The 24,956-nt window shown below is 40.9% G+C and overlaps 1 protein-coding gene and 1 pseudogene across 2 annotated transcripts in view; both read right to left on the bottom strand.

Moving 5' to 3' along the window:
- The window catches only part of AUTS2 (autism susceptibility candidate 2), a 1,198,651-nt gene that overhangs the window by 793,143 nt on the left and 380,552 nt on the right, over positions 1 to 24,956 (bottom strand). The window lies entirely within an intron of this gene.
- LOC102183654 lies at positions 5,237 to 7,290 on the bottom strand (annotated as a pseudogene).

The raw sequence follows: 24,956 nt of genomic DNA on the forward strand, positions 1-24,956 counted from the left end.
AGGGTTCAGGAAGTTCGGGGTCGGGGTCGGGAAACACACTGAGGTGCTGGTAGAATGGCCTACCTGGAGAGGGTGTGGAAGCTCTGCATCTTTACTTCCCTGTTCCTGACTTGTGCACCCCTGCCCCGTACCTGTTCCAGGCATCGTTTCCACTTGGCTGTTCCTCAGTTGTATCCTTTATACTAAACTAGTAAGAAGAAATAGCCTAAAACAAATGGTAACAGGTAAAAGAAACAAATATATAATAAAGTACACCACAGAAGAGTGAAATATATAATACAAGGTAATTTTTAAATGGATTCAAAAAACAAACAAAAAAGGATTACCTATCAATAATAAAATAAAACCAGGGTCTCACCTCAGGTCATATATTAAAATAAATTCCAGATATGAATTGAAGAGTTGACTACAAGTAATAAAACCATAAAATAAAGGAAAATACAAGCTAAAATTGATGATATGTGGAAGGGGTATACAGAAAAAAATATATGGACATGTACATACTTAAAACAGTCATATAAGTAGTTTGTTCAAAAATAAGAAAGTAAGTAGCAGAAGGAAACATATTTTAAACCAATGAGATGAAGGGTTAACATATTTGATGTATGGTAAATTTTCCAAAAAATTTAACTAGTCAATAAAAGCAGTAGGACAGAAGAATTTACAGATGAAATACAAACGATCAATAACACATGAAAAACGTCCAGTCTTTCTAGTAAGAAAAGGGATATGGAAAAAGTGAGTGATCATTCACTTCAAACATCTATAAAGGTAAAGCACATCTGGTGATATCTGAGGGTAGCAAGACCACAATAAGCAATCTTATGAATGTGGAAAATATGAAATGATGAAACAAAAAAATCTTACAGGGCTTCCTTGGTGGCTCAGTGGTGAGGAATCCGCCTGCCAATGCAGGAGACACAAATTCAATCCCCGACCTGGAAAGATCCACCATGCCTTGAAGTTACTAAGCCCTTGAGCCACAACTACCACCGAGCCTGTGCTCCAGATCCCAGGAGCCACAACTATTGAGTCCACGAGCTCTAGAGGCCGTGCTCCACAACGAGAGAAGCCACCACAATGAGAAGCCTGCACATCACAACTAGAGAGTAGCCCTCACTCGCTGCAGCTAGAGGAAACCCAGCACAGCCGCCCACTCCCCCCTCCCCCCACAAGAAACCTGAGGCAAGATGTACCAAATGTCCTAAACGTACTCAGACTTTTAAAGATGGACAAATAGTAAACAGCATGAGTTTCAGGGACAAACCATCCAGATTCAAGTCCTGACTTCACCTTACATGCACTTTGTGACCTTGGGCAAACTACACGGTGTTCCTCTGCCTCCGCTTTACTCATGTCTAAAATATAGATAAATTCATTCTTGCTTTTTGGATTAATGGGCTTCCCAAGTGGTGCTAGTGGTAAAAAATCTGCCTGCAATGTAGGAGACCCAGGTTTGGGAAAATCTCCTAGAGAAGGGAATGGCTACCCACTCCAGTATTCTGGCCTGGAGAATTCCATGGACAGAGGAGCCTAGAGGGCTACAGTCCATGGGCTCACAGAGTTGGACATGACTGAGAGACTTTCACTTTCAATTTCACTTCTAGACTGATATGAGAATTGAAATGTGCAATGTGTGTAAAACATGTACTACAGTGACTGCTATATAATAAATGTTGGATGAAGTTAGTTATCACCATTACATCACCACTATCACTACCACCAAACCCACCCTAACAAATGACCAAAGCATTTTGTTCTGGTGTACAAGAGGAATACATATACCATGGTCCTGTCTACAAGGAAATATACAAAAGGTAAGAGTGATCACTCCAGAATTACAGACAATTTTACTTCTATAACAGATTTGTAAGTTTTCTACAAAGAGTATGTTACTTCTTGGAAAAACAGCTATCATTCTGAGGAAAAGAAGGGAGACGCTCCATACTTGCAGTTGTTATTTTTACTTTGTAATGATAAATGCAATAAAATTAAACAAAACCAAAGTTGTTTCCAATGATTATCTCCTCAATGTATCTATTCAGGCATCCTGCATTTCTAAGTTCTGATCCTCACTGAGGAACCCAAGAAAAATATTTAAATCAATAGGTATAAAGAGAGCAATTGAAGATAAATATCTAGCCCTCTGAAATGATAGTAGAGTAGACCCTTGAACAATGTAGGAATTAGGGGCATCGACACATTCCCCACCTTCCCCACCCCTAAGCACAAAGTCAAAAATCCAGGTATAAATTTACAGTCTGCCATCCTTATCAGCAGTTCTGCATCCATGGATTTAACCAACCACGGATCATGCAGTACTGTGGTACCTACTTATTAGAAAATATCTGCTAATCGGTAGACCTGCACAATTCCAAACTCTGTTGTTCGAGGGTCATCTGTACATCACCTGTGCCCAATTCTACTTAGCTAAAATCTAGGGAGGGAAATAAGGATGTTAGAACTCCTATTCTGGGTTCAGAGTACACAAAGCACGATCAGAAATCGTACGGAGAAAAAGGTAGCAAAGCTGACTCTTCACCTCTTCCCTTTTTTGGAGTGAAACTTCAGAAACAAAAGGGCTGCCCTGGCAGAGGTGAGATTTCCATAAGGCATCTCCACAAGACATGAGAGAGCATGCTGTTAAAAGCCTCCACCGGATCCCCTCTGCTTCCTTCAGACTCAGCTAACAGGATGGAGTGAGTGACGGGGGTATAGGATCATTCTACAGAGGTACCACACAAGCAAGCTCCTTTAGAACTGGGGGGAGCATTATCAAAGCTCTTGTACCATCTGTCTGTGGAGGGAAGAGGGAAAAAAACACAACACAACAGCAGCTGGTGCAAGAAGTAGCAAGATGTTGGTCCTGGAAGTGACAAGATGGGAAATGACAGGAAACAGCTTTTCACTCCTCCAACAGCAAAAGAAGCGTGCAGCCTGTGTTCCAGTGTTTGAAAACCTCCAGATGCTGCCCTCGTCTCACATTTCCATATCTTTGTTCAGACAACATCTGAAAGCCTGCCTTTCTTTTTTTCAAGCACTCTCTTTCTTCAGAGGAACATACAAAGCTATCAAACAACAGGGCTTCTCCCCCTCCTTCTCTCTCCTACAGGCAATGTGGGATGAATTTTAAGCGTCACTGTGGAAGAAAAAAAAATGTACAAACAGCATCATGTGAGCCTCTGTGAAACTTTTTCCAGTTGTCGATTTCAAGTAATACTTACCATGTGCTCTGGATTCCATCATCGGGCAGATAAACTAACATTGGATTTGGAGTAGAACTTCTAAAGAGCTGAGGAATAAAATCTCCATGATGATCAGAGTTTAGGGGATGGGGAGGCCCAGGAGTTTAATGACTACTTGGAAACAGCGGGAGGTGCTTCCTGAGCCACGGCCCTTGGCACTGCCACATGCCCACATTTCTCTAACTTTAAACTCTGGGTTTATGGAGTCAGAAATGTTCTAAATGATACACGCACAGCCCAATGTCAGAATTTCAAAGGACTGACATACAACGTTAATAAAATACTCTCATTTAGCGTTATCCCATGTGTTAAAGACACAAAACCAGTTTTCTTAGAACTCTGGAATATGCTCATAAAATATACTAAAATTATACTGGGTAAAATTTAACACTTTATTGAATGTCACAGATCATGTCTGGGCATTGCATCACTTCAGGCTCCACCAGCCTACGTGGTCTTGTGTGTAGACCCTCTGTTCTCCTTCATCAGGTCAGCTCAACCTTTACAACTCAGATTGGATTCCATCTCCAGAACGTTTCCCAAAGTTCCCTCTCTGAGAGTGAGTCTTTCCCATGAACTCAAACAGTATTCACTGTTCAGTTTACAAGAAATAAAGCAAAATAAATATAGACTGTTCTTTCCATGTGCTGTTTAAACAAAGTCCCAAATTCATTTTTTATTTTATTAGTGGCTCACTATTGCCTACCACAACGTGTATATATTTTAGTCTGGGTTTGACATGCTGTGATCCCAACAGACACACCTGGATCCTTTATCTTCTTGTGTCCTCTTCAGTTCAGTTCAGTCACTCAGTCATGTCCAACTCTTTGCATCCCATGGACTGCAGCATGCCAGGCCTCCCTGACCATCACCAACTCCCCGAGTTTACCCAAATTCATGTCCATTGAGTTGGTGATGCCATAAACCATCTAATCCTCTGTCGTCCCCTTCTCCTCCTGCCCTCAATCTTTCCTAGCATCAGGGTCTTTTCAAATGAGTCAGCTCTTCACATCAGGTGGCCAAAATATTGGAGTTTCAGCTTCAGCATCAGTCCTTCCAATGAACACCCAGGACTGATCTCCTTTAGGATGGACTGGATGGATCTCCTTGAAGTCCAAGGGACTCTCAAGAGTCGTCTCCAACCCCACAGTTCAAAATCATCAATTCTTCAGTGCTCAACTTTCTTTACAGTCCAACTCTCACATGCATACATGACCACTGGAAAAACCATAGCCTTGACTAGATGGACCTTTGTTGGCAAAGTAACATCTCTGCTTTTTAATATGCTGTCTAGGTTGGTCATAACTTTCCTTCCAAGGAGTAAGCATCTTTATCTTCCAAATTGCCGCTGCATGTCCACACTACATATTTTAGGACTCTACAGGCTTTATAGAAACTACTATCTGTTTTTGAAACACCTTCATTCTGACCTGTCAAAGTTCTATTTGCCCTTTAAGACAGTGTGCTAATCTGCTGTGTGATAACTTCAGTCATGCATCAAACATAGACTTGTCCCTCAAGACATTTATATCATCTTGCCTCCAATTATGGGCTTCCCTGGTGGCTCAGACTGTAAAGCGTCTGCCTGCAATGCGAGAGACCCAGGTTCAATTCCTGGGTCAGGAAGATCCCCTGAAGAAGGAAATGGCAATGCAGTCCAGCACTCTTGCCTGGAAAATCCCATGGACAGAGGAGCCTGATAGGCTACAGTCCATGGGGTCACAAAGAGTCAGACACAACTGAGCGACTTCACTTCACTTCTTCTTCCCACCCAGATGGCTCAGTGGTAAAGAATCCATCTGCAATGCAGGAGACACAAGTTTGATCCCTGGATTGGGAAGTTCCCCTGGAGAAGGAAATGGCAACCTACTCCAGTATTCTTGCCTGGGAAATCCCATGGACAGAAAAGCCTGATGGGCTATAGTCCATAAGGACACAAAGAGCTGGACATGACTTAGCAACTAAACAATATCACCACCACCCTTGTTCATACCCAGCACTCTCCTTCTCTCTCAAACACACACACACACACATCTTTTTAAAAAAGAATTTTTTTAAACCATAATACAGTTCAAATCAGCACGCCTGGTTCATTTCAGCTCCTTCACTGCCCAACCAGGGGGCCAGGACTGCTTCAGCTTCTCAGCTTTCCCTTTGTCTGTGATGACCAAGGTGTAAAGGTATCTGCTGAAGTGAACTTTAAATTTCCTGTTATTTTCCTTGATCTTGACAGACCTAGCATTGTCTCACCTTGCTATAAGCAGAAAGTCCTTTATTTCTTCAGTTTTGAGAGGCCAGGCAAAAAGGCACAAAGAGCACATGGCCAAACAATGAGCAGCAAGAACGGAGGAGAATGGATAGCCTTCCTTACGCTCCCCAAAACGCTCCTTTAAGGATCAGGGCTGGATCTTACGTAGCTCAGAGCGTGGATGAAAGTTTTTAGATTGAAGTGACCTTTTATAAATTATAAACCATGTTGCACTAAATCATTATCAAAATGCTTCACTTACCCCAGGGCAAGAAAGAAAAGCAGCCACTCCAGCGATGCTGGGGGATACCAGAGGGGCTGTGTTCTCTCCAAAAACCCAACTTGAATTCCTACAAGTCAGCATCCCTGAACTGCACATTTGACAAGGAGCCTTATTTAGCAATTGTTTCTTTTCTGCTTTTCTACCAATACCCAAGTTCCCTTAAGGGGAGTGTCTTGCAATCATTCACTCCATACTCCTTGACTTACCAAAGTCAAAGCACAAGCAATGGTTAGAGGAGAGCAATCTATAACTGATGCATTTGGCTGTACCTTTCTCATCTTGACAGTTTGGAGTAACACTTTTTACAGAGGAAACCAGTACTGTTGTGGATAGAGATTTAGCCAACTGTGATCATTGGTTTGAGAGCCACTCAAAGCCCAACTGAGGTTGACTCCCCAACCTTCATTCTACCCTTCCCCTACTGTGTGGGGGCTTTGCCCTTGAGGACATAACTCCAGCTCCAGGACTAGTTAAGCCCATCAAAGTCCTTTCATCCTCTCTGTCAGCAATTGGTCTGGAACTCAGGCCTAAGTCAATCCAGACATGCCAACCCAAAAGGACAGTTTTTTATGCTCATGCCCCAATTTGTCCAGAGACAGAGGGGAGATCTTTGACTCTGACTGGGAGAGTAGTAATTTTCCCTGCAATCTCTCTCAATCTCCCTGGCCAACACTCCCACATTTCCACAATTAGCTATGAGCAAAGCGTGAGGCCCCGACTGCCACTAATAACTATGCATAGATAGCTTAGGGACACTGCTGATACTGCGAAAGAAAACAGATGAAACAGAAAGAAATGAGGTCTCTGAGGACAGATACACACTAAGTCACTGAATTAACCTACCTGAGGCCCTCCCTACTTCTGGACTTGGTTGAGGTGACCCCATAAGTTTCCTTACTGGTTAAGCAAGTTTGCGTTAGGTTTTCTAACATTCATAGTTGAAAGCACCCTAACTTACACATTTAATGAAATTCTCTGTAATTAAAAAAAAAATCCGCTTGATGCTCATTTCAACTCTGTGCTTTAATTAAGAGCCATATAACAAAACTTAATTTTCACGTGATTATAATTTTTTCATTAGTTGACTGAACAAAATAAGATGCCAAACATAAATATGAAACGGCAACACATGAGGTAACTCAATGAAATGATGCAGTCAGACAGCCAGCAGCTGGCCAGGGTCACGCAACATATCATCACCAGAGCATCACCAGCTCAATGGACGTAAGACTGAGGAAACCGGGAGACAGGAAGCCTGCTGTGCTGCAGTCTACAAGATCGCGAAGAGTCTGACACGACTCAGCCACAGCACACCACCACCACCACCACCAAGGCATATAGAGCTAACAGGCTGGTTACAAAATTGTTCCTTTAACTGGTGTCTGCACTGCATGGTATAGTGCCTGAATGTTAAACAGTACTTAAAGATAAAAGCAAAACTGTGGGTTTGAACTCACCTGTTCAATCGGAGATGGAACTACTACAGAGGAATGCACTCTGGATGCTGAAGGCATGCTAGGGTTGGAAAAAATGGGCACAGACCTGAAGATACTGATTCAACTTTCCCTCTACATTCAACTCTCTCCAAATCATCCTGAGTCCCAAGAGAATAAGCAATAAATCCTGAGACAATATGCCAGTTGCAACATTCAGACAGCAGCTCCCCTGCTCAATTTCAGGAACTCTCCTCTCCCCATGTGCGAAAGAGAGGAGCTGTATGTGTTCCCTTCTAAGGCTCCTTTCTGCTCTGAAATGCTGGACCACACAAGCAACCAGAGACTTGATTTTCTACTGCGTATGATGAGGATTTCAATCTTAATACTTATCTCAATACTTTTCCATAAATATTTATTAGGTGCCTACTATGTGTGAGGCAAAGGGCCAGGCCCTAAAGAAATGCTGAGATCAAGTATGTTCTTTACCTCCAAGGTATTACAGACCCTGGGGAAGGCTGCTATCAACATAAAAATCTTAGTGAACTAAATTAAATCCAAACACGTTACAAGGTAACCAAACCATCAAGTCCCAGTTTTCCAGGATAAAAGTAATGAATTAGAATGATAATCTCTAAGTACCAGGCGAATTTTACAACTAGAAGGAACCTGTGCCACAAATCTGAATAAGATGTTGTAAGTGGGTAATAAAGAGCAGTTTCCAAAAATCAATTTTAAAGGCTGCGCTTCTAAGCCTGCCAAAACCTCAGACTCATGATTCTCATCCTAGTTCATCTTTGCTATTTCTACCAATGAAGCATGAGAAACTCCGAAGCCCTTTCTTATCTGCCTTGCTGATCAATTTCATATCCCGTTAACCTTGAAACTTTTTCCAGTTCCTCCTTAACTAATTATTTTTTACTAAACAGGAAGTATGCCATTTGTAAGTTCTGAATCTCTGATGGCTTACGGTATATGACACACACGCGGTAAGCAAAACATACATATGGGACAACATTTTTAAACTCATCACATGATAATATATGCAAACTTCATACCTTACACCTTAAAAGTTGCTTTCTGTTAAGTTTCCTCAAACTTTCACGTGTCTACCAAGTTTTTCGTACACCCTACAAGGACTTGTTCTTATAACTACTTAAATTTTTTTAACTTGACATTAGATAAGTTAAATGTCTTTAAAACTACTCTCTAAAAAATCCCTCTTTAAGTACAGTTTTACTTTCCCCTTGCCAAAGCAGCTTTTAAATCCAATGAATTTTCACAACTATTTGGATCTTTTCAATTTAAAGAATAGCAGTGATTTACAAATACACCAAAATGTGCAGAATGTGAACATTAGTACTATCTGATGCTGGGGAAAACTTACTTCAAATGTTCCTATCTATCCCCTCCTCCCCAAACATACACAAAACAGTCACACACCCACTACTTCATTCTACATTTCTATTAAGGTACTCAAAAACACCAGTAGTTTTATTGCCAAAGACACACTGCTGACTCACATGTGTCAGCTGAAAATTGTGTCTCCCCTCTGTTTTCTTATTTCATGGCTGGGTTTTGAACCTAAGTTTACCTAACCCTTACCTTTTCACCTTAATTTGGTCACTACCCAGATAGTCAAAATCCAGCTGTGTCCTGTTTTTCCAACCCAGCATATTTATGATTTAACCGACTCAATGGACATGCGTTTGGGTGGACTCCGGGAGTTGGTGCTGGACAGGGAGGCCTGGTGTGCTGAGGTCCACAGGGTCTCAAAGAGTAGGACATGACTGAGCGACTGGACTGAACTGAACTACTTTTGAAACATTTGTAACTATAGCTTCATTGCAAAGACAAAATTTAAACACAATAGAGAGGATAGACATTTATGCAATGATCTTAGTTCTATCCAGAGTGAAACAAATGTTCTTAACCAGTGAAATAATAATGAAATTATAAATCCTGATAATCATGTCACCAAACCTGTATTTCTCTAATTGTTCACAAAAGAATCAAGGAAGACAAGGCAAAAATCTTGCTGAAGTACAAATGAATTGTGTCTATGACACGCCCTCGAGTTACTGTCCAACAGTCTTGCTAAAGAAAGAACTGAGAGGGTGTATCTGGCTTTCTGTAAGGACTGTACTTTTTTCTCAGTGCTTAGTCAACTGTCACTTGTTCTGAAATACTGTCCAGGACCCAAAGAAAAGGTTACTTACACTGTTTTTACTAAAGTCAAAACACACTTCAAAGATGATGGTGAGTCTATAATCCACTGGCCTCAAGAGCCTGGACTCCATTCTCTGCAGGTAAACAGATACTCCCTTACAACCTATTCTTGCACCTTTCATCTTCTATGTCATCTGTCAAAGCTCATTCTCCCGTGTTTAGTTACAACTTCATTTTCCTTTACAGAGTGGTCAAATGCAGAATTGGAACTAATGAGTCCTGCAATTTGCATCATATAGCGCTTCACCACTCACCATTAGAAGTAACCAGTATTCTCAGAACAGAACTCAAGAAAGCCTCTGCTTTTTCTTTTTTAAGGTTTTTTAGATTTGTTACTATTAGCTTTTTCTAGCCAGCACTGAACAAACCTTCCAGTATATAAAAGCTCAAGTTTAAATCAACCCAGCTTTCTGCTGTTAGGCAGATCATCATAAGGCATTCCAGAAGGCTTGGTTGAATTCCAAGCTTCTGTCTAGTTCTCAGGAATCAGAGCCTTGGCCAATGGGCATAGAGTGAGTCATGACCAATTTTTCTGCTGTTGTATTAAAGGAGGCGGGCAAAAGAACAATCCATTAGATAACTAGAGACACTGGCCAAGAACTGGTGCCATCTGCTAATATGGGTAGAAACGACACTGAAGAGAGAAAGGTTGGTGAGGGGGCAGATGGGAATCTCCTAGTCATCTGGTTTTATTATCCTTGCTCCAATTTGTGTTCGATAATTTGAGCAAAAGAGAGAAAAGATACATCTCTCCATTGGAATAAGAATATGATGGGAGAATACAATGTTGGATTACATCTCTCCCCTGCCTCTTCATTCCAAACAATTCCCATATAATCCTTTGGGCGAAGAAGGCAAATGCCTGATCTCTGAGATGAGAGCCCAGAAAGGTATTTTCTACTGTGCATTAGGATTAGACCTTCCACTGCTGTTCTTTGAATTTTGTGACTAAATTTATTAATAATTTGTACAACTGGACACGACTGACATTTGTATCTGTAATAACTTGACTCAGCTCTTTACATTTTGAAACCAGAATAGAGAACAGTATGATTACAGCACAATCTGAGGCCCAAGTGAGTGACATAGGACACAAAAACCATTTTGATCCCACCGCTGTTGGCCACTTCTGGCTAACTCCTGCCGTTTCTCTCCTTTGCAAATTATACTCATTTTACTGTTTGTCCTTCTGTCACTATATGAGACTGATCATATCTCTATGTACAGAGAGTTCTTATTATTAAGCTAATTCTTAAAAAAAATGTGTTGCAATACAACTGATATAGTAGGAACAATTTGGGCATGAGTTTCGCATTTGCTTGTGTATGATTTTGTATATAATAAATACAAATAGGTGCTATCAAACAGTATTTGTCTTTCTCTCTCTGACATATCTCACTAGCATAACACCCTGCTAGTTCATCCATGTAGTTGCTAATGGCAAAATTTCACGTAAGATGCATCTTACAGAACCCAGGTCTCCTTGCTAAGCTTCGCATACTGAGGAGAGGTGACAGTGGAGGTGTTTTCTGTCTGAAGTGACCTCTCTCAGATATCTGCATGGCTTACTACTCCCTTACCTCCAGCAAATCTTGGCTTAAAGTTCCCTCAGTAAGGTCCACCCTGACTGTCTTATTAAAAAATTCATTATTCTCCAACTATGATAGAGAGATTTTCCTTTTCACATGCTTTCTATCTAGAATTTTTACCTTCCAAAACACTTTAAGATTTATGTACTGAACTTTTTTTTCTTGCATTATTCATTAGAATCTGAGCTCAGTGACAGCAGATTTTTTCCTGCTTGGCTTGGATATCATCACCCCGCTATTTAGAACTGCACCTGACACATGGTAAGAGTTCAAGAAATATTCGCTAAAAAAACGAATACACATATGGAGACACAAGCATGGATATTTAAACCATTCTAAGAGTCAAATCAATAATTTCAAATCCACAGAGCCAAGCACCTTTAAGGAAGTTGCTCAAATACATGAAAACTATGGAAAAGTCCTGGGCTCTAACTGAAGGGCAACATCCATTTAGAAGGCTAGACATAGGTTCCCCTCCTCCCACCTCAGAGAGCTCTTAGAATTATGGGACGTGTTTTTTAAAATGTAAATGTGGTCATATTTATAGCTGGAGGTAAACTGGGTCCACATTGTCATCATTTCTACAGAGAAAGAATAACCAAGTCATTCTGCATTCATAGCACCTGCAACAAACCCACTTGAAAACAAGAGGTGGAGTGGGACGCATTCAAAAAGAAATTCATGGCTGAGAAGGCAGGGATCATGAAACATAAACCAAAGTGTTTCACAGAAAAATCTCTAGAAATGGCAGAATATTAAATTGTATCTGACCTCTAAGTCACTCAAAGTCCACCAAGTCTGTGAGTCAGTAACAAATCCCAAATGTCAAGCTCATCCTCTTTGCCACTGACTTTACAAAATGGACTTCTGATGTCTATTTGCAGGTGTCTATATACAAAAGAACTTAGCAAACAAGTACTTGGTTCTGAGGCATACTGAGTTAGTCAATTTAATTCCATGCCTAAACCAACATTTCATACTTAGTTTGTGATCATCAAATAAAAAGATATGTGCATCTTCAAGCACATGGCAATACTATGTATACCGTTAGACTGTAAGATTTAAAAGAACAAGTGACCCATTCTTGATACTAGTACCCCATGTCTCTCCAAACCTCTGGTTTCTCATCTGAAAATAGGGATAATGCCAGCTGTGCCTCATGGGTTATTGTAAGGATTAAATGAACTAAAGTTCATTTTCTAGTTTCAGATAATAAGCACCACCTATATTGTTAAATCTCTACCCTATCCGTATACCTACCACTGAAGTATAAGAGTTACCAGAGGAGCCCCTAGAGTCACCAGAGGAGTTTAAAGGTCACAGGCCTGCCCTGCAAACAATTTAAATGGACTGGGGTAGAGTTTGTTTAAAAGTTCGAGTTTCAGATTGTTTCCACATGGAGCCAGATTGGAAAACTCAAGATTTATTCTAATACTCAGATTCAGTAGTCAGGGGTAGGTTAGGAAATATGTAGTTTTTCACAGGTATCTTACAAAAATTCTTATAATCAAGCAGTATAAGAAACTGATCTAATAAACATAACAAAGCATTAAAAGCATTTATCATAGGAACTAGCACAAAGTAAGCGCTCAATGGCAAAACAGAAAACAATTGCATGTTTATAACTATGTATAAATTATGTTTATAACTATGTATATATATGTGTGCACATATATATATATATAGAGAGAGAGAGAGAGAAAGAATATGGATTAATCTAGGCAGGGATCTGCCTAGATTCATGTGTTTGAAATGAATCCACAATCATAAACTATTTAATGCAGTTAATGAGTAACAGGTTTTATCTTTATGACATCTATGCTTCCAACTGCATTTTAACAAATACAGTTGAAAAGTATGTTAAAAATATATAATAGAATACAAGTTTTTTTAAGTTTTTATAACTTTCCATAAAGGAAATATATGATCTGAATAAGTCTGGTGTAACTTTTGAGAAAGAGGGAAGGAAGAAGAGTGGGCAGGAGGAAGAAGGGACAGAAAAGAAAAATTAAGTCACATAAACATTGGCCCTGGATACTGACGAGGGGAGTATGTGAGGAACTTGAACACTTGTGTTCTCTTTGTCTCCAGATGCGGGTAAGGACTAGCATTTACCGACTGGCTGTATGCCAGGTATCTACACCCAGGGACTCCGTCAGTGCCATCCACAACCCACACAGCTCACAACCTGCACAAAACACAGCGGGACTTCTCTCTCAGAGTCAGAGGCTCGGCCACTGGGCCCCAAGGCCGGCTCCTGTGACGAGAGAGTGCAGAGAACAGGCCCCTTATGGCATGGCCCTCAGCGAGGCGGTACTCTGTACAGTGTCTGCTGCAGCTTTGGGAAGGCGGGGCCAGAGTTCCTGCCTACACTGCCTTTGGAGACACAGTGCCTCCAACAATCTCTACTCAACAGGTAAACAGCAGGGCCCTTTCAGGGTTAGAGACTATCGCAGAGGGAACTTATAAATTCCTGAGGAGGGAGCTCTGGGAAAGAAGTCTTTATTAAAATGGCCAGTCAGTCCTCAGGGTGAAAGATGATGAAAACTGTAAAATACCTTCCTCCACAACAAAGTGGACCCACCTGAGAGACACTCTGGGAAAGACAAGTTGAGTGACTCAGACTGTACACAGGCAGAAGTTTTCAGTAGAGTGGTGAAAGTGAAAGTGAAGTCGCTCAGTTGTGTCCGACTCTTTGTGACCCCATGGACTGTAGCCTATCAGGGTCCTCTGTTCATGGGATTCTCCAGGCAAGAATACTGGAGTGGGTTGCCATTTCCAGTAGAGTGGTACAGAGTCCCAGAATACTGCTGGGTTGGATGTATCTATTAGCTTTCAGGCATATTTCGGCTGTCATAGGTCATGTCAAGCATGATCATAAAGACCGGCGGAAGGACTCACCAACTGGAATTCTATGGGTTAGGAAGGAAAGGAGTATAGAAACTAGCCAGAAAGAACTCAAATGCTCCAGAAGACCAGCTGCAACAATTTTGCTGAGGCAGCAGACCAGGCCCTCGGCCTTCTGTCTGCAGTGGCAGCCAATCGCCTTGACCCAGAGGCGCCTGGCTGTGGGCACCGCTGGGCATAAAAACTGAAGACTGATTTGCAGAACAACCCTGAAGTATTAAGTATCCCAGGAAGCAGAGGGCAAACACGAGATGAAGAGAAACAGGAGGAGGAAGACCCCTTCTGAAAAATGTCCTCCATAATAGTCTCAGTAGGTATTTAATTTCTATTTTTTCCCTTTTTTGTGAATTCACAAAGGCCAAATCTTCCAGTCAAATTAGAGTGCAATAAAGCATTAAGTCAGCATTCAACAGGTTTAATTACTGTGTAAATGAAAGAAATTATTATTCATTCATGACATTTACTTCAGATCCAATGCTAGCTGCTTTTATGTAAAGTTGAGGGTGAGGGGAGTAAAACTCAGATGGGGAGAAAAGAACAAGAACTAGGATATATAATTACAGCTGTATTTCTTTGCCAAGTATTACTGAGCCTAAACAAAAAAGTGCTTGTTTGCTCTCTTGAGAAAAAGCATGTGATCCATCAGTGGTGGCTCTAAAGAAAGCCTCCCCTCTCCTGACACACAGCCAGGCTTGATAGGTAGACCAATATTTGAAAAGCCAATAACAGGGGCTTATTAAGGCCACAAAGCCTGGTAGAGCCCATTGTGGTTCAACAGTCCTGAACTCTGGGAACAATCCTAGCAGTCAGGCCCTACAAGGTAATGGATGTTCCCCTGCACCAGGAGAGAAAAAGGGCCAGTTGATGCTATTAGGAAAACCAGACAATGAGTCTTTTTTAATGAATTTACACTGAGCTTAAACAGCTCGAACAAGCAGAAAAGACACACACATACACACGCGCACACACACACACGCACAAAACCCTAAACTAAATCACATGTGGAATTTATTTTTCATTCTCATCTGTCTGCCTGGTGGAAGAGATTCAAGAGCGGGTGCCTGGGGAACTACTTCAAAACAGGGAGAAATATCTGTCCGCAAATCAGCATCCATTGAATGGGAGATAATCTGTCACCTGAATTGTTAACCCTCCATGGTTTTATCAGAACACAGTTATTACAGACTATAATCCCACTGAAATGCTGTAGGTTTTCCAAAGAACACTCCGAACAAAGTCAGACGCCTAATCAAAACATATCATCTTCCTACTCCAACATATTCACACAGGCAAGAGAACACACACAAACACACACAGGGATATTTTTGGAACCAGTTATTCTCAAATCTTTCCTAAACCTCCAACCACTAGCATTCAATTACTACAAATACTACAGCAGTCAGGAACTGGCAGTAACAATCTCAGTTTGTTTTAAAACCTGAGGCCACACAAGTTGTGGACAAGAAGTTATTGTAGAACAATTTAGACAGATTTAAAGGACCAAGCACAAATCTGAGAAGTAATAATGATGAAGCTGTGATTGCTAAGGCTGAAGGTTTACTTGTTGGCTTAGAAGACTAACTGAATAAACTGAGCTGTTGAAAAAAAACAACGCTTGTAGATACCTTGAATATTTCCTGAGACTAAATTCCTTTATTGGACTTAAAGCTTTCTGCTAATTTCAGTTCCAATGTCTCAATTTCCACTGGCAAGGATCTAACATGTATTTTAGGATAAAGGAAATAGCAATTATCTGCATAAAAAAGTATTTGAGTCTGAAGAGAAAATTGTTTATGCATTATTATTGTTAACAATTACTGAGAACTGCAGCAATGTTATTTAGACAAACCATTGTTATGTATTAAACCTTGACTGAGAGTCAGAATAAAGTAAAGGGCTTGGTGTTCAGTCAATATTCTAGTGGAGACCCAGATTCTTTCAATTCCTGACTTCTCAATTTTAAATTGTGAATGGTACAAAGAAATACCAGTGGAAGCCTGATTAATAAATCTCTCAATTCTTCCTCCAATGTATTTTTGAAGCTCAATGCAGGAGCATGGTTATGATTACCACAAGTTAGGCTTTCCTGGGGCTTTCCTGGGGCTACCACAAGCAGGTAGCATTATGATTTCTATCTGCACAGTGCCTAAGCCCTTGTCTCCTTTAACGCTCTGATTTTTCTCAAGGTTACTGTTTCAAGTTTTATAAGACTTTTATTCTACCAGGGAGCATTTCCTACTACTGTATTCTGAATTAGGCCTTAAAAGAGATCATCATCCTTCCCCCACTTTTAGAAAAGGAAAATAAAATCAGAATTCTTTTATATATATATCTCCTTATGGCATGTGGGATCTTAAGTTCCCTGACCAGGGATCAAACCCACGCCCTCTGCATTGGAAGCATGGAGTTTTAACCGCTGGACTGCTAGGGAAGCCCCTAAAATATATTTTTAAACCTTATTATTGTTTTTGGTGCCTCAGAACCTTTTCTTCATTCTTTGGTAACCACAGCTAAAGTTTACTTTGAAGAATTAACCCCACCTACCTCAGGCTCCCAGCAGTTTGGGGAAGGCTGAGAGGGTCACGAGAGTCACACCACCACAGGATGTGATCATCACATAGATCCAGTCACAAGTAACTGATTTAAGAATGGCCATGTGACCGACGTCAGACCACAGAGGAGTAGCAGCATGATTCTTGTTGGAAAGGACAAGAATGAGGGTCACTCTCCCAGGGTTGCTGAGCTGGCAAAACATGAGTGAGTCATCTCTGCTTCTACCCCACAGAAGCCAACACAGAGGAAGCCCTGCTGAAGGATGGAGGCAGGTTTCCAAAAGCACTGAGCTCCTGAAATTCAGATGCTTTTAGCTCAGTTTACCCCTTAGGTCTGTGATTCTTAAACCCATAAAAGTTTGAATTGGAGCTAAGGTGCAGAGATGTGCCAACAATTTATGTTAAGGGTAGCACTGCCTTTTTAATCCTGTTCTGCAGCTCTGGTATAACCACACTTCTTTTCAACCATCCCAAACTTCCTCCAGGTATCATCTCCAAAAAGCCTTCCTGGGTGACTGTTCCAAATATATTCAGAGGCACAAAGGCTGATAATCCTTCAACTCCAGCTCAAATATAACTATGCAACAGGTCAGGTACTCTCATATGTGACCTACTCATTCATTATATATCACCTGCTCTTTTTATTCTTATATAGCCATGCAGTCTGTGAAGCTTCCACAATAAGGATTTATATCATATTGCATAATGCTATGCACAGATTTTAGACTCAGAAGATCTGAGTTTAACCTCACCCTTTCACTAGTTTCTTTGAATTCTGCTTCTCACATCTTTAATGTTAGGCTAGTAATATTATTTTTCCCAACTTTAGTAAGATGTAAATGTCATATGACATTGTATCAATTTCAGGTATATGGGCTGATTTGATATACTTATATATAGCAAAATGAGTACATATTATCTGCTGTAAATGACAGCTGTGATAACAAAGTTACATAACTTGTGAATGTTGCAATCTTTAAAGCACAAAGTAAGTGATATTGCTGGTGGTGGTGATGTCTCTTATGTTCCTATCAGCAGATCTGTGAGTGAGCTGAGAGGTGGAGGGAACCACCAATCACTTGCTCCTTGAGTTCCTGTGCTCCTTTCCCACATGAATACAGTCATGGAGTGCTATGACAGACAAGAGCATCACCAAAAACGCAAGGAAGAGGATATGAAGTGAAGTGAAGTGAAGTGAAGTTGCTCAGTCATGTCCGACTCTTTGTGACCCCATGGACTGTAGCCTACCAGGCTCCTCCCTCCATGGGATTCTCCAGGCAAGAGTACTGGAGTGGGTTGCCATTTCTTTCTCCAGGGGATCTTCCCGACCCAGGAATCAAACCCAGGTCTCCTGCATTCCAGGCAGACGCTTTAACCTCTGAGCCACCAGGGAAGCCCCTAAGAGGATATGACCAGTGGACAAATAAGAGATTTCCAGGCTATGGAATAAAAGGATTTCCATATTTGATATCTTTATCTAATTGAGTCTTTCCCATTTGTGAGGGGAGGCCTTGTAAATGTAAATACAATATATAAGGACAACATTATAGGTATATCACAGAAGAGCTATGTTCTTCACTTAGATACCCAACAAGCTACTTTAAAACAAAGAAAAACGTGTTTTAGGGTAGAAAATATTCAGGTATCAAGATAAACTCTGTATTTTACAATGTAATTTTGGGGAAAACAAACAGCTTATATTTCATCCCCAGTTTCTAATGTTTTTAAAGTAAAGAGTTGGATTGGATGAGTTCCAAGGTCTTTCTCAGTTCTACAATAATGTTTTTTTAAAAAGATTTTCAGAGTATATTTAGGTTTACAATCAAACTGGGAGGAAAGCATGGAGAATCCCCATATTCTTCCTGCTCCCAAACATGCACAGGCTCCCCCATACACTCTGGAAATGGTACCTTAAAAAAATACCAAAGATGCACCTCCAATGACACACCACAATCACCTGAAGTTCTAGAATAACTTTTAACCTCCTAATGGTTTAGATTATCATATGACATAGCATTTAATTTCCTATTACATTTTAATTCATCTAAGCTCCCATAAACACATTTAAAGTTTACTGAATGAACAACACATACTTGTTTTCCAAATGTGTTAACAATGGTCTATTTCCTGGAATATTTTAAGGAAGTTCTCATACAAGGGCTACCTACGGAGGAGACCATTTGAGATACTGTGACAACCAGCTAGCTCATCTGTTTCCATCAGGTTGGTTTTCCGTTAGGGAGCCACTCCTGTCAGGATTCTGAAAGAACACTGGATGGATGGAGCAATCCTGGGGATTATTCCTCATGCAAAGAAAGGCCCACAGGAAAAACAAAATGTTTAATTCACATTGCTACGGCCCACATCTGTCTTCCATCTGACCTTTCTGAAGTGCTTTCCTACACTATCACCTCAGCAAGTCTCCCTGAACCTCAAATCACTTCACTAAAAGCACAAATAAAATTAAACTCTACTGTTCAGTGATGGGAAATGAAGGAACTAAGAGGTCCCTGTACTGATCCCTCCAGGAAGGTCAGGACAGACCTGTGCACACAAGACGCTGCACTTCCAGCTCTCTGCACCAGTTTCCCATTATTCCCATCAATTAATGACTTTCATGTTAATTGAACACAAGATTTCTTGTCACTTCACAAGATCCCATATGTCCTCTTCCCACTGCCCAGTACTTCTTCTACCGACTTAAGCTCAGCTCTACTCTCTCAGCCTTACATCTCTATAAACATGGCCCCCAGCAGGAAGAGCTAACGCTCCTATGGAGCCAATGTGCCAGGCACCACGATATGCAACTGTCTTTTCACAGGTTATCTCTTTTAATCCTCACCGACCAGCCCTATGAAGTAAATATATTACTGCTTCACAGATGAGGAAATTGACACACAAGGAGGTAAAGTGGCATGCACAAATTGCTCACTACAGTCTTCTATTTCTCTTTTGTAAATTACTTTTCTTCTGAACACATATTTACTCATTTTCCCACTGTGTACATAGTGACCAGGTACACACATCTAGAAGGCAGTAACAGCTGTCAGGAGAACTACTCAAGCCTCAAAATAGAAACAATTCATGGAACCGTGAGTCCTGGCTGTATTCACAACTTAAATGACCAACCAGTCACACACAAAAAATCCCTCCCTCTGTCTTTTCCCCTCTTACCCCACACTCCACAAATATTTATTAAATAACTATTATGTGTCAGATACAAGGATAGAAGCTGTCTGTTCTCTAGTAGCTATTCTGAGGTGCTAAATTTATCATTTTGGATCCATGATTTCAACAACTTTCTACCTAAATTAGAATTCTGCACATAATAAATGAATCTGGTCCTCAACATTTCCTCAGACACTTAGTGTGTATTTTTCTTTTCAATCAGGTTTACTGAGGCAACACTGATACACATAATTGACGTATATATAATGCACTGCACATAAAGTGATAGCATTTTGAGCTATGAGGTCAACACACTCTCCAGAGAGCAAAAGCTGACTCCGCTAAAATGTTCCCAGAGGGCCCACACACAGTCCTGAGGATACCCAGAGATCGACCAAATTCAACTCCTGCCCATCTTCAGTTGCAGATGATTACATGTTACCAATTCCTGGGGTCACAGAACCATGAATAAGTTTGACAAACATATTACCATGCAATTTATTCCAAAGCATTTATCAACCCACACAGCAGTAAAGTTGCCCTGTTCAAAGTCATGATGCACTCAAAGTCTGTCTTTACATTTCATCTTTTCCTATTTTTCAGCACTTCTTTCATCTTTACTCTCCTGTGTTTATTCATGTTCTACCCCTTCTTTCATTAAAAAGTATGCCTAGGGAAAGTGAAGGGGAAGTCGCTCAGTCATGTCCAACTCTTTGCAACCCCATGGACTATACAGTCCATGGAATTCTCCAGGTCAGTGTACTGGAGTGGGAAGCCTTTCCCTTCTCAAGGGGATCTGCTCATTCACATTAAATTAGCAAATCACTAAGATGACCATGAAGCTGAAGCTCCAATACTTTGGTCACGTGATTTGAAGAGCTGACTTATTAGAAAAAACCCTAACGCTTGGAAAGATTGAAGATAGGATGAAAAGGGGACACAGAGGATGAAATCGTTGGATGACATCACCAACTCAATGAACATGAGTTTGAGCAAACTCCTGGAGACGGTGAAGGACAAGGAAGCCTAAGTGCTGCAGTCCACAGGGTTGCAAAGAGTCAGACACAACTGAGCGACTGAACAACAAACTACAACAAGATGTCCGAGCTTAGTGTACTACTTTTTCCCAGGAGTATTGGAAATTAAATAGGAAACCAGTGTCTAATTGCTCACCTTAAACCATGAGCTAGTTACACAGGGGTGAGGTCCTCTCAGTTCAGTTCAGTTCAGCCGCTCAGTCGTGTCCAACTTTTTGCGAGCCCATGAATCGCAGCACGCCAGGCCTCCTTGTCCATCACCAACTCCTGGAGTTCACTCAGACTCACGTCCATCGAATCCGTGATGCCATCCAGCCATCTCCTCTGTCGTCCCCTTCTTCTCCTGCCCCCAATCCCTCCCACCATCAGTCTTTTCCAATGAGTCAACTCTTTGCATGAGGTGGCAAAGGAATGGAGTTTTAGCTTCAGCATCATTCCTTCCAAAGAAATCCCAGGGCTGATCTCCTTCAAAATGGACTGGCTGGATCTCCTTGCAGCCCAAGGGACTCTCAAGAGTCTTCTCCAACACCACACTTCAAAACCATCAATTCTTCGGCACTCAGCCTTCTTCACAGTCCAACTCTCACATCCATACATGACCACAGGAAAAACCATAGCCTTGACTAGATGGACCTTAGTAATGTCGGCAAAGTAATGTCTCTGCTTTTGAATATACTATCTAGGTTGCTCATAACTTTTCTTCCAAGGAGTAAGCATCTTTTAATTTCATGGCTGCAGTCACCATCTGCAGTGATTTTGGAGCCCCCAAAAATAAAGTCTGACACTGTTTCTACTGTTTCTCCATCTATTTCCCATGGAGTGATGGGACCGGATGCCATAATCTTCGTTTTCTGAATGTTAAGCTTTAAGCCAACTTTTTCACTCTCCTCTTTCACTTTTATCAAGAGGCTTTTTAGTTCCTCTTCACTTTCTGCCATAAGGGTGGTGTCATCTGCATATTTGAGGTTACTGATATTTCTCCTGGCAATCTTGATTCCAGCTTGTGTTTCTTCCAGTCCAGCGTTTCTCATGATGTACTCTACATAGAAGTTAAATAAGCAGGGTGACAATATACAGCCTTGACATACTCCTTTTCCTATTTGGAACCAGTCTGTTGTTCCATGTCCAGTTCTAACTGTTGCTTCCTGGCCTGCATACAGATTTCTCAAGAGGCAGGATAGGTGGTCTGGTATTCCCATCTCTTTCAGAATTTCCCACAGTTTATTGTGATCCATACAGTCAAAGGCTTTGGCATAGTCAATAAAGCAGAAATAGATGTTTTCCTGGAACTCTCTTGCTTTTTCCATGATCCAGCAGATGTTGGCAATTTGATCTCTGGTTCCTCTGCTTTTCGAAAACCAGCTTGAACATCTAGCCAATCCATTATTTCCCTGAAATCCTGTGACATGAACAGCTATGCATCTATTCTTAGCCTTCTGGTTCAATCATTCATTCATTCAGTATTTAGTGGGTGCCTGTCATGTCCCAGCCAGTATTGTAGGTATCAGGAAATGGCAGTATACAAAGCAGGTAAAAATCTTGTCCTACAGTTTACAAGTTAAAGAGAAGCATGCACCACAAACAACTCCACATACGATATATAATTATGACATATGACATTAAATGTTATTCGTTCTTTCAGGATCTATGTACAAAAGATATGAGAAGTTTTTCATATAGTTTGAATGATGTCATGATGCACAACAGAAGCCAGAAAAAATTAGCACTGGCCACCTTGGCTAAGTCACACACTGCCCTGAAAAACAGTTTCCTCTGCTTACCGAAAAGGCTGGGTTAGGACAATTCTAAATTCATCTTTTCAGATTTTCTAACTGGCTTGGGGAGGAATATGGGTCACAGAGTGAAGATTGTTAAACAAGTCAGACTTCTAGTCTTCTGCAGGAATAAACACTCTATAAAGAGGCAAACGGCATTCTTTACGTCACTAGAGATATCAACCTTCCCACAGCCACCTACTACACGCCTGAAGCCAGCAACAAGGTGAAGGCAGCTGTAGCAAAGCTGGCAGACGCATTCTCAAAGTGACACTCAGAGAATCATTCATGTTCATGCCCTCTTTCCTTCCTCCTTTTGCCAACCCCGAGAAGTGTTTTTGGTTTGAAAAATAATAACTATTTTTACCTTCCACATTTGAAATGAGGTATCACCTGGCACAGATGAAAATGAACTAGATATTTTCTAGAAAATACTCAAAATTCTCCACTGAGGGTAACAACAAAACTGGTAAACACACCTACCCTCTCCTTGGACAAACATACACAGCAAGCTGAAAACACAATGCTTCTGCTGACAGGAAACCCAGTAGACACCTGGAATTACGCACCTTTTCCTTCTACTGCACACTCCAAATCTTCATTTCTTACATACTAAAGAATATTATTTATCTACATAGAGCCATTTAATGAGCATATTCTAGTAACAGAATCTATGTGTAACAACTAAAAACGTCATCATCAAACTCAGTATTTAAATAAAGATGGAAACGAGAGAGCAAGCAGGCTTTCACAGAGTTTTGGAAGTGATGGAAATCATTTTAATTACTGATTTTCCATACGTATCTTCTCTTTATTATATTTTCCCCCAATCTTCATTGTGAAAATATTCCCACACTTAGTTTCTCTTTATCAAATTCTTTACTATATTTTCCTTCAATCTTTATTGTGAAAATATTTAAATCCACACAGAAGTTGAAAAAAACAGTGCAACGAATGCCCATATATTGTTTGCTCAGATTCACTAATTGCAGTATTAAACTGGACATGGAACAACAGACTGGTTTCAAATTGGGAAACGAGTACATTAAGGCTGTATATTGTCACCCTGCTTATTGAACTTCTATGCAGAGTACATCATGCGAAATGCTGGACTGGATGAAGCACAAGCTGGAATGAAGATTGCCAGGAGAAACATCGATAACCTCATATGCAGATGACACTACCCTTACAGCAGCAAGTGAAGAACTTAAGAGCCTCTTGATGAAAGTGAAAGAGGATAGTGAAAAAGTTGGCTTAAAACTCAACACTCAGAAAACTAAGATCATGGCATCTGGTCCCAGCACTTCATGGGAAATAGATGGGGAAATAATGCAAACATTGAGAGACTTTATTTTTGGGGGCTCCAAAATCACTGCAGATGGTAACTGCAGCCATGAAATTAAAAGACACTTGCTCCTTGGAAGAAACAAGGAGCAACTATCATACTATGATCAACCTAGAGAGCATATTAAAAAGCAGAGACATTACTTTACCAACAAAGGTCTGTCTAGTCAGAGCTGGTTTTTCCAGTGGTCATGTATGGATGTGAGAGTTGGACTATAAAGAAAGCTGAGCGCCGAAGAATTGATGCTTTTGAACTGTGGTGTTGGAGAAGACTCGAGAGTCCCTTGGACTGCAAGGAGATCCATCCAGTTCATCCTAAAGGAAATCAGTCCTGAATATTCATTGGAAGGACAGATGTTGAGGCTGAAACTCCAATATTTTGGCCACCCGATGCCAAGACCTGACTCATTAGAAAAGACCCTGATGCTGGGAAAGATTGAAGGTGGGAGGAGAAGGGAATGATAGAGGATGAGATGGCTGGATGGCATCACCAACTCAATGGACATGGGTTTGGGTAGACTCCAGGAGTTGGTGATGGACAGGGAAGCCTGGTGTCCTTCAGTCCATGGGGTTGCAAAGAGTCGGACACTACTGAGCAACTGAACTGAACTGTCACAAAATCACTAATTCACACTGTTAGATGTGCCCACCCGTGGCCTCCCCTCCCTCCCCATCTCCCCTTCCCTTCTCTCCCCACTCCACACCACCTACGCCCACATACACACAATGTTGTTGCAACACCTGAAAACAGCTTCAGACTTTGACACTTTATCCCTTTATTTCAGGACATTCAGGATGTCCTCAACTGGAGATCCAGGACATTCTCCTCTACAACTACAGTGTCATTAACATTCTCAAGAGTTTAATCTTGAGAATACAGTCCAATTTCTAAATTTCCCTAGTTGTCCCCAAATGACCTTTATAGCATTTTCCTCAACCACGGATTTGCTCAAAGCTCACACTCTGCTTTCCTGATTGTCATGTCTCTGTAGCCTCCTTTAATCTAGAACAGCCCTCCTAGCACCTATTCATTTTATCTAGTTTAACACAGTTACAGATCCAATGTTCTATGATTGTCCTGTGAACTGAATTACAGTGTCAAATTACTCTTTTATAAATAGCTGTAAAATGTTTAATCTATCTGAG

This window comes from Capra hircus, chromosome 25 (genome assembly GCF_001704415.2).
Source record: "Capra hircus breed San Clemente chromosome 25, ASM170441v1, whole genome shotgun sequence".
NCBI lineage: Eukaryota > Metazoa > Chordata > Mammalia > Artiodactyla > Bovidae > Capra > Capra hircus.